Here is a 15,708-nt window from a genome sequence, read left to right as displayed (position 1 = left end):
ACAGTAGGTACTTAATAAATGTCAGACAGGCAGGTGAATGAATGATTGGGTCAAACCTTGGAAGCACAGCTATGATGAGAAGACCCTGCTTTTGGTAGAGAGTATGACCACAGATGTCTGACTGCCCGGGTTCAAAGCCGGCTCTGCCACCAGCTGGCCGTGTCATGGGAAGCAGGCTGCTCCCACCCCTTCTGCCTCACTTTGCCCTTCTGTAAAATGGAGACATAGTAGCATCTTGTCTACAGAGGTACAGTCAGACGAAACAAGGTGACATGTATAAACACGGGGCAGGCCGCTTAGCACGTGGCCAGTGGCCCAGGAAAGGCTGCTAACACCAGTCCACGCTCCTGAGACGCTGTGATTCTCTGCTCTCACTCATTCCTGCCGGGATGCTGTCACCCGGAACTCCTTCCCGGTTGGCAGTTTCCATGGGAGTCGCTTTCCCCTCAGCTGTGATCGGGAGGGACGTTAGTCCAGGCAGCCCCGTGGGACCCTGTTGGGCGGGCCTGGGGGTGAGTAATGGGCTCAGAGCTTGGGAAGGAGGGAGATCGCCACGCCCTCCCCAAGCCCAGCCTGGGTGCAGGATGGATTCTGTCCACCACTTCCAAATCCCTCGCTCCCCAGGACCCCTCCCGCCGCCTCCTTCCTTCCTGCATATACAACCTGCTGTCCTGGGAACTTTGGAAGGACCCACAGCCTGTTCCCCTCCTTCTAATCCTGGGTTTGAATTCGTGTGTGAGGTGACCGCCTGTAAACAATAGAGGGTGTCTAGTGAACTCTTATTTCCTGGAACAGGCCTGGCACGTAGTAAGGGCTGGATGAGTGTTTCAGGCAGGGTCGACTTATGTGTTTTAGGTATGAGTGTGGACTGTCTGAGTCAGCTCTTATGCCAAGCGCTGTGTTTCAGACACTGCAACAAGCACTGGGAGAACCACAACCCTAATGCTTCCCCTTGCAGTTAATTTACACTCTCCTGAACGTTGTCCGCTTGAGCCACATGCTGGATCTATGAGGAGGGTGTTGTTTTTCCCATTCTACAGATGAGGAAACTGAGGCAACAGCAGGGCAAAATTGACAAACCAGAGACTAGAGGCTACATCTTCTGACTTCACACCTAGTCCTCATCCCATATAACCAACAGATTTTAGTCATTTTGTAAGCTTTGAATAAAAGGCCAGGTTAAACTGAATACTATATATAAACACACACACACACATATACGAATACATTCAAAGGGGGCTTTCTTGGCTCAGATGATGGAGTATGGCTGCAATGCAGAAGACCTGAGTTCAATTCCTGGGTCGGAAAGATTCCCTGGAGGAGGAAATGGCAACCCAGTCCAGTATTCTTGCCTGGAGAATCCCATGGACAGAGGAGCCTGGCGGGCTACAGTCCACGCAGTTGCAAACAGTCAGACACCACTGAGCAACTAACACTTTCACTTTCATATATTAATATATTATAAATGTATATACATATATGTTATATAAGTATATAATTGTCTATCGATGTATTCCAGGGCCTCCCAAACATGCCATGACAGTCTGAGGCAGTCCTAACCTCTGACTGCTTGGTGAGCCTGGGGCCATATGAGGAAGTGAGGCATTGGCCTGGACTATTTCTTGGCCCCCAGAGTTCTCAACCCCACTCCTTGTGAAGCCCAATAAGTTTATGAAGCTTAATCTTTCTGATCTGCTGTTGCCCCAGATCCGGAGGGGTCCTGGGAAATCTGAGGAAACACTTCTAGCTGGAGACTCCTGTTTGTAAAACATTAAAGCATCTCTCCCCTTCCTGGGTCCTAAGGCTTTAAAAGCTAAACCATAGAAAAGGATGGGGCTCGTACTACTATTATAAAACAGATGAACAAGGACCTTCTGTATAGTACAGGGAACTCTATTTAATATCTTGTAAAGACCTATAAATGAAAGACTCTGAAACAGAATACATACATCAGGTTAACCAAAGAGTTCGTTTGGATTTTTCTGTAAGATGTTATGGAAAAACTCTACTGAACTTTCTGGTCAACCCAATATACATGTGTAACTGAATCACTTTGCTGTACACCTGAAACATCATAAATCAACTAAACTCTAACTAAAAAAAAAAAAAAAAGCCGGTGCTGTGGGTCCCTGCGCCATTTCCTGGCCAGTTTCACATACTGCACCTTTTGACTTCTCAAGACCCCCGCACTGGGGGAGGATTCTTCCCATTGCCCAGATGGGGAGACTGAGACCCAGATTGTAAGTGGTAGAGAGCCCCCCTGCTCCTGTTTTCATCAGACTTTCTGACACTGAACGCTTAGAGCAGAGGGCAGGGGTTAGTCTGGAAATCTCTGCTAAGGGCTGACCTGGCCCTGGGGGAGGAGGAGTGGAATCCGGGCCATCTTGCTTGGACCCCAGAAGGGCCCAGGTTAGAGCCCCAGGGTGGGCCTTTGCAACCGGCAGTGCTGACAAGCCTCTGGCTGCTGGCGTCTGGGGCCTCACAGCTGTTAGGATTTGAGCCTTTGTTCAGACTCTAAAGCCCCTCCCAGCTCTTCTGATCTCAGAAACTTTGATGCTGGTGACATACACATTCCCGGCTTCTCTCAGGAGCTAGGACTCTAGATTTCTGAGGCTGCACGAGGGTTGTCGGAGGTTACTGAGCTGACCTGTTACTGAGTAACCTTGTTGAAGGTTACCTGACCACTGCTGACCCATAGCCCAGGAGGGGAAACTGAGGCTCAGAGACAGGGCGCGACGGGCCCAAATCACCGAGGGAGGAGGTGACGAACAGGGATTTGAACCTGCCCAAAGCTGCATCCACTCCCACACCACCATGCCCCCAGGCCCTCTGTGCCCAGTGTATGCAGAGGAATCCAAGACTGTCCTAAACGAGCTGAGCACCACTTGCTAACCTGAATCAGGATGAATTGCTCACCAGGGGTTAGGACCCTGATGACGTTTTAGAAGATTATGTATTGATTGTTGCAAACTGCGGGCAGAGGCTACCCCCAAAACAAGGGGAGAGAAATAGGGAGAAGGGGAGACAGGGAAGAAGAGAAAACAAGGGGAAAAACCTCTTTCCTCTTTTTTTGTTGGAAAATATTCCATTTTTCAAGGAGAAGCACATACTCTGCACAGGCCCAAAGGCCCACAGTCTAAGGCGGGGCCATGAGCACCGGCTAAGAAAAGCGTCAGTGAATGCCAAGTTTCCATTTTATATCTTTTTGGGACCCATGCTACTGAGTCCCCAGGCCTCGTGGGTCACCTTCTGCTCAGCCTCCCAAGCGGAGGACGTGTCTCTTACCTCCCAGCCCTGAAGGGGCTGCTCATGGCACAGCTAGCCCCCTCCCATGCGCCTCCTGGCCCACCTCCTCACTTTTTCCCACAGCAGCAGCTTGGCACATACAGGTCTGGCACGTATGGAGTACTCGAGACCCCCACCCCGGTTTCTGCCCAGGGCTCAGTGAATGCCAGGCTTTGCCTTGTGCCAGAAGCCTGGGCTGGGGATGAGAAGGGGCCGGGCTCCCTGGTGTAGGTCTGAGCCTCTGATCACTGTTCCCCAGCCCTCACACGCAGCCCAAGTATGGCCTTGCATGCTAAGTTGCTTCAGTCTTGTCCTACTCTTTGCAACGCTATGGACTGTGGCCCACCAGGCTCCTCTGTCCATGGAATTCTCCAGGCAGTGGGTTGCCACGTCCTCTTCCAGGGGATCTTCCCCACCCAGGGATCAAACCCGCGTCTCATGTCTCCTGCATTGGCGGGCAGGTTCTTTACCACTAGCGCCACCCAGGAAGCCCAAGTATGGCCTTGCCCAGCCCTATTCTGGGCACCCGGAGAACATGGACTCTTTCTCATCTTGACCCCTGGGTAGTAGAATGTTCTGGAAGCTCTAACTCCAGGCTCCAGAAGAGAAAATCTCAGGTGGGGCAGGGGTGCTCTCCCAGAGCCTTCTCTCTTTCCTCACCCAGCCTAACCACATGCAGGGCTGGGTGGAAATCTTTTATTCGAGATCACTCCAAAATCAGCTAGGATCCTTCTCCTTTTTTTTTTTTTTTGTTTGTTTGCTTGCTTTTTTTCTCCTGCCTTTGCTTAAATCTTTTTCTTCTCCTCCCTCTACTTTTTCTGTCTTTTCTACCCCTCTCTTCTGTCTCGTTTTCTTTAAACAATTCAGGCAGTTTAGGAATCACCTGACTTCTGTATGGAAAATCCCACGAACAGAGGAACCTGGTGGGCTATAGAGTCCATAGGGTTGCAAAGAGTCAGACATGACTGAGCGACTGAGCGTGAGTTCGGTATTACCATCACCTCCCCACAACGTTTTCCTTGGCCACAAAGCTCTTAACAACTCATTTATACTCCCAAGCATTAACTGGTTCAAAAGAAGGTGCTGAGGATGAGAAGTAAAGATATAAACAAGTCCTGTGACAGCTGCTGCCTCTGGGAAGCCTGACCCTCTTCAGCTCAGTAGTGGAAGGACAGTGGGCGGGTCCCAGGATATTTTTGTGCCTCCTCTGGGAAGACTCTTTTGGATTCAGTTTGTCCACATTGTACAGCACCTTATGATGGTTCATTGGTGCCAGAACGGGTCTGTTTACTGCACTGCTGGTTCCCTGGGGGACCTCAGAGACCACGGCCTAGGCTGTGGGCACTGGAGGCCCATCAGCTAAGAGGCCAGGATTTGAGTCCCATCTCCAACACCTCCTAACTCTCTGGCTTTAGATGAGACCCTTAACCTCTCGGGACCTCAGTTTCCACCTTTGGGAAATGGGAGTGACCATCATTTCTAATTCATGCTGCCCAGGAGAAGAGTCAGTGAGAGGAACTACCACAAGCGCTGGGCCAGCACCTGGCTCACAGTGAAGGCTCAGGGGTACGAGTGCTCTTATTCATTGTCAGGTCACCAGGGGTGGGTCACATATGGTCCCCACCCCAAAGAGGAGGAAGAAGGTGACGCCCTCCCCTCCTACCAGGCCCTCGTGGGCTGGACTATTTGTGCAAGAATGGATGATGCAACCTGGAAGGCTGCCAGGTGGTGGCAGCCGCCAGTCCTGGAGGGGTCTGTGCTGTAAACAGGCCTGCCATCAGCTGTCAGGACGTGTCCAGCTGTTGCAGAAGTGACTGGAGTCTGCCCCTGGCTGCCCCACTGCGCTCTGCCCCGGGCCTCCGACCGCAGAGGTCAGGGGCTGTGGCTGGTGCGCTGGCCCCGCTGGCTCTGCCTGGGCGCTTGTGAACTCCCTCAACTGCTGCCTCGTGCATAAACTTTCCCGTTGTCGAGGCAAGCTCTTCTATCCTGTGCTGGGGGCTCAACTTCTGCCCTGACTCAGGCCTTAATGACTTACCTAAGGTTCTCTGCCTCCCTGCCTCCTTGTTCCCCTAGCTTTGCAAGGAGCTACCTGAAGTCAGATCCTCCCCACTGCTCCTCTGCTCAAAAATGATCAGAATGTGTTCCATCCTCTTGCCTGGCCTGGTGGCAGCAGTATCTCCCATGCCTACCCCCATTCCCAACTTCCCCTTCTAGCATCACCACCACTTCTCACCACCTGACCCTTTGCTATAACCACACGGCTCTCCCTACTGTCTCCGCAGACCCACCCCAGCTTGTCTGCCTTTGCCTGAGCTGATCCTCCAGCTGGAGGTCCCTGTCCCACCCACCCTCCATGCATCTGAGACATCCATCCATCTTTTCAAAGGCCAGCACTTCCTTGAATGTGTCCTCGTGTTTACACACACACCCTTTTTCATTCTTTACGTGGTATCTTAGTTTTGTTTGCAGATTCTATTTCCTCTCCTAAATGCCAAGTTATTGCAAATACAGCTCGTGGCATCCAAGGTTGCTGTCACCACCTCCCCCCCGCACACACACATACACACAATCCTACCCATACATAGATAGATGTTCCATAGACGCTCCATAAATGGCACATGAAATTAATGCCCCCATGCATGAAAATATCTCCTCCCTCAACCTAAAAGCATTTCTGAAAGTCATTAGTCTGATACAGACATTGCCCAAGGCCTATGGAACCAACAATAGCATCATTGATAACTCCTTTTGCTTTGCCATTTTTAGAAGTACACAGTAGAATGATACTCTGAGCAAGAATCCTCCGGAAGATTGGACAAATACATGCAAACGGCTGATTCTCTGTGCCCCCAATCCAAAATAAAAGTCACCAGCCTGCTTTAATAACTCAAGAGAATAGAAGAAAAAGGGAGACACACAAACATACTTTGACTCTATGAGGCTATGAATAGACACCGCAGCGGTTAAGTCCCAGCCCGACAAGCAGTCTTTCTGCATAAGAAAGTTGAAAGCATGCATTACCTGTTAGGCTCTGAAACAAGGGTAAAATTCAGGGGTAAGAAAAAGGAGTTTTCCTGAGAGTGTCTTAATTCAGAACATGCTCCCTGAGTTTGCCTTCAGCCCTGGCCCTGGGCTTCTGGCTGCTCTGCCAGGCAGTTCTGAAACGCTCTCCTTTGAAGCAGGGAGTTTATTTCGGGCCCATCGCATGACCAATGATGGCAAGCCAAACTATAAGATGTTATGAATCTCAGATTTCCTGTTTAAAGATTGCACCGAGGAAGCCGCGATCCTGGTTTCCTCCAGGCCGCGTCAATTACGGACTTGACTTCGGAGAGCATCTCAGAGCTTTGGCTCTCCCGTGACGTCATCACTTCTGATCCTTGACACGGAGGCCATATATGGGTATGTTTCTGGAACTCCCCAGGAGGGAGCGAGAGAGGAGAGAGATGCAGAGAGTAAGACACAGAGCTGGGAGAGAAAGCTGGAAGCAAGAGCAAGGAGGGAAGTGTGGGAGAGAGGAGAAGGGAAGAGAAGAGAGAGAAAAGTGGAAAAGCGGGAAGAAAGGATGGAGAGAAGAGAGGAGGAAGGAGGGGAGTCGGGGAGGCTGGGAAGGAAGAGGGGACGGAGGGAGACTGAGAGCAGGCTGGAAGGCAGGGAGGAAGAAGGGCTGAGCAAGAGGGAAGCGAGGATGCGCGGTTCACTGCTGGGGCCTTTGTGGGTAGCAGGTGGCAGAGCCTGATATTTGGGGGTCCCAGGGTGGGAATCCAGCTGCTGGAGTCTGTGGGGTGGGCAGGGGAACAAATGAACAAATAAGCCTGTGGGGAAGCCCCAGGCAGCGGCAGTGGAGCCCTTCCTCCAGGCCTAGGGAAGAAATTCTCTGCTTCTGGACTCGATGGAGTGGCCCAAAATGTTAGCCTCGGGTGGCAAAGGCTGCACACATACAGGCACATGCCCTGAGCATGCACGATGCCAGGCACCCACATGCCCACGTCTGCGCTCAGATCTCAGGTTACAGAGTCGGGGAAGCTGGAAATGTCACTTGGTCCACTCCTCTAAATGGAAAAGAATTTCCATTTCAGAGACCACTTCCCCTTGCAGGATATTGGACTTGTGACCCCAGAGCATGGCTCACTTTGCATATTCCATCTGGAAGTTAATCTCAGCGAGTTCAGGGAGCCCTGTAGTCGGGTCAGTGTTCTAGAGGCTGACCTGGGGCTGAGGACAGGAGGGCATGATGAGTCCCAGGCTGTCTCCCAGCTACTAGCCTCACCCTCACTTGGGACAGTCCCCCCAGGCCACTGTGGCTGATGACCCCAAAAGGTCAGTTCACACATAGCACCCCTAGGCCATGTGCCATGATAGGGATGCAAGAGAAGAGGGGGCTGTCCGGGGCTCTTTACTGTTTGGGGATTTTTCTCAGTAGGAAGAAGTTCTAGCAGGTTCCATGGAGTGTGTCCTTGGAGTCCTACTGCTTCCTTGGGATCCCTGCCAGATGTAGGGCACAGATGCCACTGCTTTCTATGTCACAGATCCCAGATCTGGCCTGCCTGGGAGAACTGGGCTGTGGGCAGGGACAAGGCCCCTTCTCAGGTGGCCCTCTGTCTCTCCTCTCCCTCCTAGTCCAGACAAACCTCATAGAGTCAAGAAAGCTGGAGAAACTCGGTCTCCAAATCCTGTTGCCTGTGCTTGCACTCAGCTTTTGAAAATTAAGAGCCCGAATTGTGGGTCAAGCATCACAGGGAACAGAAAGTGCATTGAGTGTGGACAGCAATGGGAGGGGGCTGGCCAGACACACTTTGACTCATGTATGACAATGTCTTCTGGCTGCACCCGGACAACTCTTGCAGCAAGTGCTATCATTACCCCCATTTCACAGATGAGAAAACCGAGGCTTGGAGAGACTGGGGAGTTTGTCCAGAATCTATAAGTGATGGTTTAGCAATTTGAACCATGTCTGCCCGAAGCAAAAACTGATGCTTTTAGCTGTAGCTCTATCTCCCCAAAGCGAAAGTGTTAGTCGATCAGTCACGTCCAACTGTTTGTGACCCCATGGACTATAGCCTGCCAGGCTCCTCTGTCCATGGGATTCTCCATGCAAAAATACTGGAGTGGTAGCCATTCCCTTCTCCCAGGCATATTCTCAACCCAGAGATTGAACCTGGCTCTCCCGCATTGTTGTAGGCAGATTCTTTACCATCTGAGCCACCAGGGAAGCCCCTATGCCCCAGCTAATGAGGAAATCAAATGTTGGAGCAGAACAAGAAGCGCCACAAGGCTTTGACTATAAATCAGTGAACATTTGCTATTCCCCTGGTCCTTCACTCATCCCACGTGGGAGGCCTGATGCTATGGATAAAGGTCCACAGAGTCTGAGACCCAGGTTGGCCTGTCTGTTCACATTACAGGTCAGTCATCTCCAAAATGAAGTTGGGCTAACTTGTTGATTCCCAACCTAAATTGCACATTAGAATCCTATTAAATTTAGCCACACCTGCCTCTACCCCCGAGATTCTAATTTAATTCATCCAAGGCAAGGCCTGAACAGCACTGATTTTTTAAAACATTTCATTAAAGTGCAATATGCCCACAGAAAAGCAGACTTATCACAAGTATATATCCCATCAATTCACAGGCACCCCAACACCTACATCAAAGAGAGAATACTACCTGCCCTTTCAACGCAACCATCTGCCACCTCCTGCCAAGGGTGACCACTCTTCCTGACGGCTAGTGGCTCATGTTGTCTTGAACTTCCTATGAGTGGAGTCACACCAGTGTCTTCCCCCACTGAACAGTGTAGTCTGAGGTCCGTCCATGTTGTTTCGTGTAGTTCCAGATTGTTCCTTCCCATTGCCGTGTGGTTTTCCATGCTCTGAATGTATCTCAGTTGGTCCACTCTGCTGCTGTTCATCCTTTGGGTGGTACCTAGTTTGGAACTATAATGGATATCGTAGCTGTGAACATTCTAGAACGTGTCTGTTGGTGAATATCCATGCCTATTTCGGCTGGGCCAACACCTAAGACAGGAATCACTAGGTCATAAAATCAGTATATGTTCAGCTGCAGGAACACAGTTTTCCAAAGGTGCTGTACTAACTTACCCTCCCACGGTCTGTGTGCTTGAGTTCCAGATGCTCCATATCCTCACCAGCTCTTGGCATTTTCCACCTTTCTCACATTATCCATTCTGATGGGCAATACTGTTAATTCACTGAGGTTTTCATTTACGTGTCTCAGATTACAAATTACACAAGCCTCTGAAAAGTCTTGGCCCCAGGGATATTTGGAGCCTTTGTGCAAGGCCCTATAGATGGTCCTGTGGAATAGTCCTCCAGGGAAGGTTTATATGGAGACAGAAAGGAGTCAATGGGGGCACAGATGCAGAGGCAGAAACCAAACAACTGGTCAACCTGCAGGGCAATGGAAAGAAGGCCTGGAGGCCAAGAGAAAACCCCAGGGCTCACAGATGGCACCAGGAGGGTTCTCTCCTGATCCCACACAGAGCCTCCCCTCCCTCCCTCTATAGCTCCTTACCCTGCTTTATTTATCTCCATAGCACTTCTCACCCTCCCCCAGAGTTATGATGTATTTATTTGTCACTCATTATTTATTGCCTGCCTGTCCCGTCTGGAATAATGTTTCTGTTCACTGCTGTGGACCAGGGCTTACAATGATGCCTGGCGCATATTTAGTGCTCATTAAATGACTGTTGCTATATGGGCTCACATGAAAGCCACACAGCTCCTGGGTCTAAACTGGGAAAGGCTGTATCATGTTTGGCAGCTTCATCCTGGCTCATGGCTGCATAGACACTCACACTCACACACACACACATGCACACGCCCCCCAGACCTTTCAGGCTTCCCTCCACATTTATTTTAATCTGAATTCGATGAGTAAAGTTGGGGGGAGGGAGGCAGTTCATAGAGCCCCAAGCCTAGTAAAGACCAGAGAGGGAGCCAGTCCAGCATGTTCTCCATATGACGGCGACACCTCTTTCAGGAAGGAGAGAGAGAGAGAAGAGGGGGAGGGTGCTGTGGACTGGGGTATGGGACTCAGTGCCGAGTGTTGGAACAGTTTGGACCCAGCGACATCACCAGCTAAAATAAGCACCCCTGAGGTCTTGGTGTGCTGGCCCCTAGCCCTGGCTGCCTCTTGATATCAGTTTATTTTGGTTTCAAGGGATGAAGAGGGACAGGAAAGAGTCAGATCCACGCCCTGGGCAGAGTGCTGGGGTGGAGAGGAGGAAAGCAGACGGCAGGGGTGGGGAGGGCAGACAAAAGCCCCAGGTCCTGGGAGGCGGGGAGGTGCGTCTACAGAAAGGAAGGAGGGGGCGAGGAGAAGGCAGAGAGAAGTCCCCCACCTCCTCCTTTCCTTATGATGAGCACGGTGCCCTCTGGGCTGTGGCTAACCAACAGTTCCTTTCCTCCGGAGCAGTCAGGACCCTCCTCAACCTCCCAGCTCAGGGGGCCAAGGCAGACTCCTGGAGAGAAGACCGTTTGCTTAGTTATAGAGAGCAGACAGTGAAGAATCTGCCTGCAATCCAGAAGACCCAGGTTCGATCCCTGAGTTGGGAAGATCCTCTGGAGAAGGGGATGGTGACCCACTCCCGTATTCTTGCCTGGAGAATCCCATGGAGAGAGGAGCCTGACAGTCCATGGGTCGCAAAGAGTCAGACACAACTGAGCAACTAACACTTTCACTTTTTTTTTCAGAGAACAGAGTAAGGGCATGACGTCACCCCTCATATGGGAGAGGAAAGACATCTACCTCAGCTCTCAGGCTTCAGCCTTCGGATACACAACCATCTGCAGCAGAAGCCCTGCAGCCCCAAGCCCATCCATCTGTGAGCTCTTTCTCCAGGGAGCATCTGGCCCTGGAGGATGTCCTAACAGAGGGTGGTCCTGGGCCTCGCGGGGACATGCTACGTCAGCTCCGTGCAGACAGTATCTTCCTTGCAGAGATTGGAAGGGCTGCATTGGCGCAACCCGTTATCATCGTCCTGTTGTGTTCCCAGCATGGGCACTACGGCTGGTTAACTTCTGCCTGCTGTGGGACCTGCCCGCAGCCTGGCACCTCGCCAAATCTCACTTTCATCTTCTGAGGCTAGGAGAGCACTGACTCTCCTCTCCCGTGGCTATTAGGGGATTAGATGAGATCCCAGGACTCAAACATCCCACCTCAGGCCCTGCACGCAGGAGACGCTCATCCATGGGACTTCTTCCACCCCACCTGCCCCCTGCAGAGGGTCTGTGTGTGCAGAGCAGGAGGGCATCTCCCACGGGCCAGGCAGGCTCAGGTGACCAGTGAGTGGGCCTTGGACTGATCCATCCTGGAAGCTGCTGGCCCCTGCGCTGGCCAGGCCCCTTGGCCCCTTCCAGGGTCTGGTTTCATCATGCCTGAATCACCCTTGGGAGCTCGAGTGAGCTTTGTTAGCTGCTGGGAACAGGTTTTCCATGAACATAAACATGCTTCGAGTGGAGCTGGGAGCTCTCTATTGCCCTTTGGTGAGAGGGAAGGCAACCCACCTCCCAACCAGGGCGAGCCTGCAGCCGGCCGGCCCTCCTGCCCAGGGGTGAGCCAGGCTGCATCAGACAATGCGTTTCCCGCTGGGTCCAGCCTCTCCTGGCCAGCCCAGCACCGTGCAGACAGAGCTGAGGCCAGGCCCTGGGCCGTTCCCTCCACCACTGCAATGGAGCAAGGAGGGCAGGTACCTCTTGTATTCGGTCCCTGGTCAGCCACTCTGGAGGTGGAGCTTGCAGGGAACAAAGTCTCCACTCCAGAAATGCAGCTCTCACAGTCTGGCATTTCTGCCGGGCAGCTGGCTGTAGGGCTGCTGAGCGCTTCAACTTTGCCTTATTCCTCAGGGAATGCAAAGTGGCCAGAGCTGTGACATTGCAGAGGTGTCATCAGGCCGGCTCTGGGCTTGCTGTGATGAGGAGGGACCTGGGCTCTGGGAGGGAGTCAGGGCTGATGAGGAGGCAGGCAGTGGATCAGGTGTCCCGACGTCCCAGGGTTGGGGAGGGATGCCGACACCCCCACTGAGCAGCCCCTCCAGGGGTCCAAGCACCTGCATGGCCATCCAAGAGGGAGGCATATAATCCTGATGGAGGAACTGAGACCCTCCAGGGATTCACCCGCTCCTGGTGACGGTGACCCCTCCACCCACACCACCTCTGTCTCGCAGAGAACTGACAGATCAGAAGAAGAAGAAATGTCTGAAGCAGAAAGTCCTCGGGTTTCATCTGCACCAGCATCCTTTTTCTGAGAGAAGGGAACATGAGGCTAGAGAGGGCGAGGCTTTGCAGAAACCACAGCTTCCAGAAATTCATTCTGCTTCTCCGCAGCTCCCTCTCAAGCTTATGGTGTGGCCATAGAGGCTGATAATCACATCATGCCCTGGACACAAAAACCCAAGTTGCTGGGCAAGTGGGCAGGAACCCCACTGCGTCAGAGGGAGATGACAAAAGGCAGGCTGGACGTCCCCTGGGCACATTTACAATGCCTGCTACCTCCTGGAGGCTCCCAGAAGTGCTTCAGGGTGGGGAGGTTGTGGTTTGCAACAGACCACAAGCTCCAGTGAAGAGCTGGAGGCTTAAGCACAGGCAACTTGGGTGTCAATGTCATTGTGCTTCCTTGTTCCCGCTCCAGGAGGTCAGGCAGGGGCCACTCTCAGCACAGAATCGCTTGTAAGGTGACTGCCCCAGGTCTCCCTTGCAGAGCCAAGTGGCTAAGAACCAAGACTCCGGAGTCATCTGCCAGCTCCACAACTTTCTAGCTGTGTGATCTTGGATAAATTACTTAACCTCTCTGAGCCTTGGAGTTCTGATCTATAAAGTGGGAGAAAAAATGATAGTACCTATGCCTCACAGGAAAGCTGCAAAGATTAAATTTTATATATAGTGGGCGCCCCCACCTTACCGTCGGTTCCACCTTTCATGGTTTCAGTTACCCTCGGTCAACCACAGTCTGAAAATATTAAATGGAAAATTCCAGAAATAGACAATTCATAAGTTTTAAATTTCAAGCTATTCTGAGTAGCAAGATGAGATCTCATACCAAATCTACTCTGTCTGCCTGAGACCTGAATCATCCCTTTGTCCATTGCATCCTGGCATTGGTCACTTAGTGTCCATCTCAGTTATCAGATGGACTGTTGAGGCATCACAGTGCTTGTGTTCACTAAGTAAACATTTTACTTAATAATGAGCCCAAAATGCAGGTGCATTGATGCTGGCAATTTGGATCTGCCAAAGAGAAGTTGTGAAGTGCTTCTTTTAAGTGAAAAGATGAAAACACACAAATTAATAAGGAGAGAAAAAAATTGTATACTGAGGTTGCTAAGATCTAGGGTGAGAATAAATCTTCTGTGAAATTGTGAAGAAGGATAAAGGAATTGCTGCTAGTTTTGCTGTCAAACTTCAAATTGCAAAAGTTACAGCCACAGCGTGTGACAAGTACTTAGTTGAGTTGAAAAGGGCATTAAATTTGTACAATAGTTATTCTGAGAAAGAGAGGGACTTCACTCACATATCTTTTATCACAAGTGGCTCAGCTGGTAAAGAATCTGCCTGCAATGCAGGAGACCCCAGTTTAATTTCCGGCTCGAGAAGGTTCCCTGGAGAAGGGATAGGCTACCCACTCCAATATTCTGGCCTGGAGAATTCCATGAACTGTATAGTCCGTGGGGTTGCAAAGAGTCAGAAAAAACTGAACGACTTTCACTTCACTTTATTGCTATGATTGTTTAGTTTTATTATTGCTTATTGTTGCTAATCTCTTACTGTTCCTAATCTATAAATTTAAACTTTATCTTAGGAATGTATGTGTGCTTCCCAGGTGGCTGTAGTGGTTAGCAACCCACCTGTCAATGCGGGAGACATGAGACAGGGATTCGATCCCTGGGTCAGGAAGATCCCCAGGAGGAGGGTGTGGCAACCCTGCAGGATTCTTGCCTGGAGAATCCCATGGACAGAGGATCGAGGTGGGCTATAGTCCATAGCGTTGCACAGAGTCGAGCACCACCGAAGTGACTTAGCACGCACACACGCATGTACAGGAAAAAGCAGGATACATAGATTCAGTACTATCCATGGTTTTGGGCATCCACTGAGAGCCTTGGAATGTATCCTCCTTGGCTAACAGGGAACTACTGTATATATTTTGGTCACCCGATGTGAACAGCCAACTTATTGGAAAAGTCCTTGATGCTGTGGAAAGATTGAGGGCAGAAGGAGAAGAGGTCATCAGAGGATGAGATGGCTGGATGGCATCACCGGTGCAATGGGCATGAACTTGGGCAAACTCTGGGAGATGGAGAGGAACAGGGAGGCCTGGCGTGCTGCAGTCCACGGGGTCGCAAAGAGTCGGCCACAACTGGGCAACTGAACAGCAACTGTATATATTCTTTAGAATAAAGACTTACAAATGTTAGGTGTTATTAACTTAAACTTCCTGAGAGAGACAGAGGGAATGGTTAGTTGAAAGCAGTGGTTCTTAACTGGGGACATTTAGGGAACATTGACAATTCCTGGAGACGTGTCTGGTAGCCACAAGTGAGGATGCTGGGGGTGCCACTGCATCTGGTGGGGAGAGCTCGGGGATGCTGCCAAACATCCTACAGTGTTCAGGACAGCTTCCCCAGCATAGAGTTAAGAGCCCAAATGTGCACGGTGCAGTAGTGGAGAAGCCTGGCTGGAGGAAGGTTCTCCAATGCGTGTGGAAGGAAGAGGATTGTGGGGGTAGGGAGAGGTCTGCTCGGAGTAACCAGGGCTCTCCCTGCTCTCCAAGGATGGCTTTGGATTTCAGGAGGGCCAGGTGTTTGGAGTTTAAATACCTTGAGACTGTTATAGAGAAGGCTCGTTGAACCCGTCACATAAACCGGCCCTGAAGGTCACCAGCAGAGGCAACTGCAGCCGTAGTTTGAGCAAAGCAGAAGGAAGAGCCTCAGTGATCCCCATGAAGCCTGGGGTTTGCCAGTCAGCAGGAAACGGGGGACTCAGCCCTGCGAGGGCCAGGCGTCCCTGCTGGTAGCTGGTGCGTTCAGACACACACGCTGATGATGCTTAGATCATCTGGACACTACACGTAACTTACCTTCTTTCAGTGAAGAGCTGAATTTAATCCACCTGTTGTGAGGGCCATCGGCCAATGAACTGTTAATCGCATCAGTCACATCCAACTCTTTGCGACCCCATGGACTGTAGCCCACCAGGCTTCTTTGTCCATGGGATTTCCCAGGCAAGAATACTGATGTGGGTTGCCATTTCCTTCTCCAGGGAATTGAACCTGCGTCTCCTGCATTGCAGGTGAATTCTTTACTGCTGAGCCACCAGGAAAGCCCCAAAGGGCGTGTTGCCTTCCCTCTGGGGGATCGAACCCTGGTCTCCCGCATGACAGGTGGGAATACTCACCACTATACTA

The 15,708-nt window shown here is 51.2% G+C and overlaps 1 protein-coding gene across 1 annotated transcript in view; it reads right to left on the bottom strand.

The window, feature by feature from the left end:
- The window catches only part of ASB2 (ankyrin repeat and SOCS box containing 2), a 48,451-nt gene extending 41,626 nt beyond the window's left edge, over nucleotides 1-6,825 (bottom strand). The window contains exon 1 of the mRNA XM_040256592.1: nucleotides 6,307-6,825. The gene's annotated coding sequence lies outside the window, so the exon portion shown is untranslated. The remainder of the gene's footprint in view (nucleotides 1-6,306) is intronic.
- Between the last annotated feature and the right edge of the window lie 8,883 nt (nucleotides 6,826-15,708).

This window comes from Oryx dammah, unplaced genomic scaffold, assembly GCF_014754425.2.
Source record: "Oryx dammah isolate SB20612 unplaced genomic scaffold, SCBI_Odam_1.1 HiC_scaffold_16, whole genome shotgun sequence".
Lineage (NCBI taxonomy): Eukaryota > Metazoa > Chordata > Mammalia > Artiodactyla > Bovidae > Oryx > Oryx dammah.
This window is presented reverse-complemented; position numbering and strand designations above follow the sequence as displayed.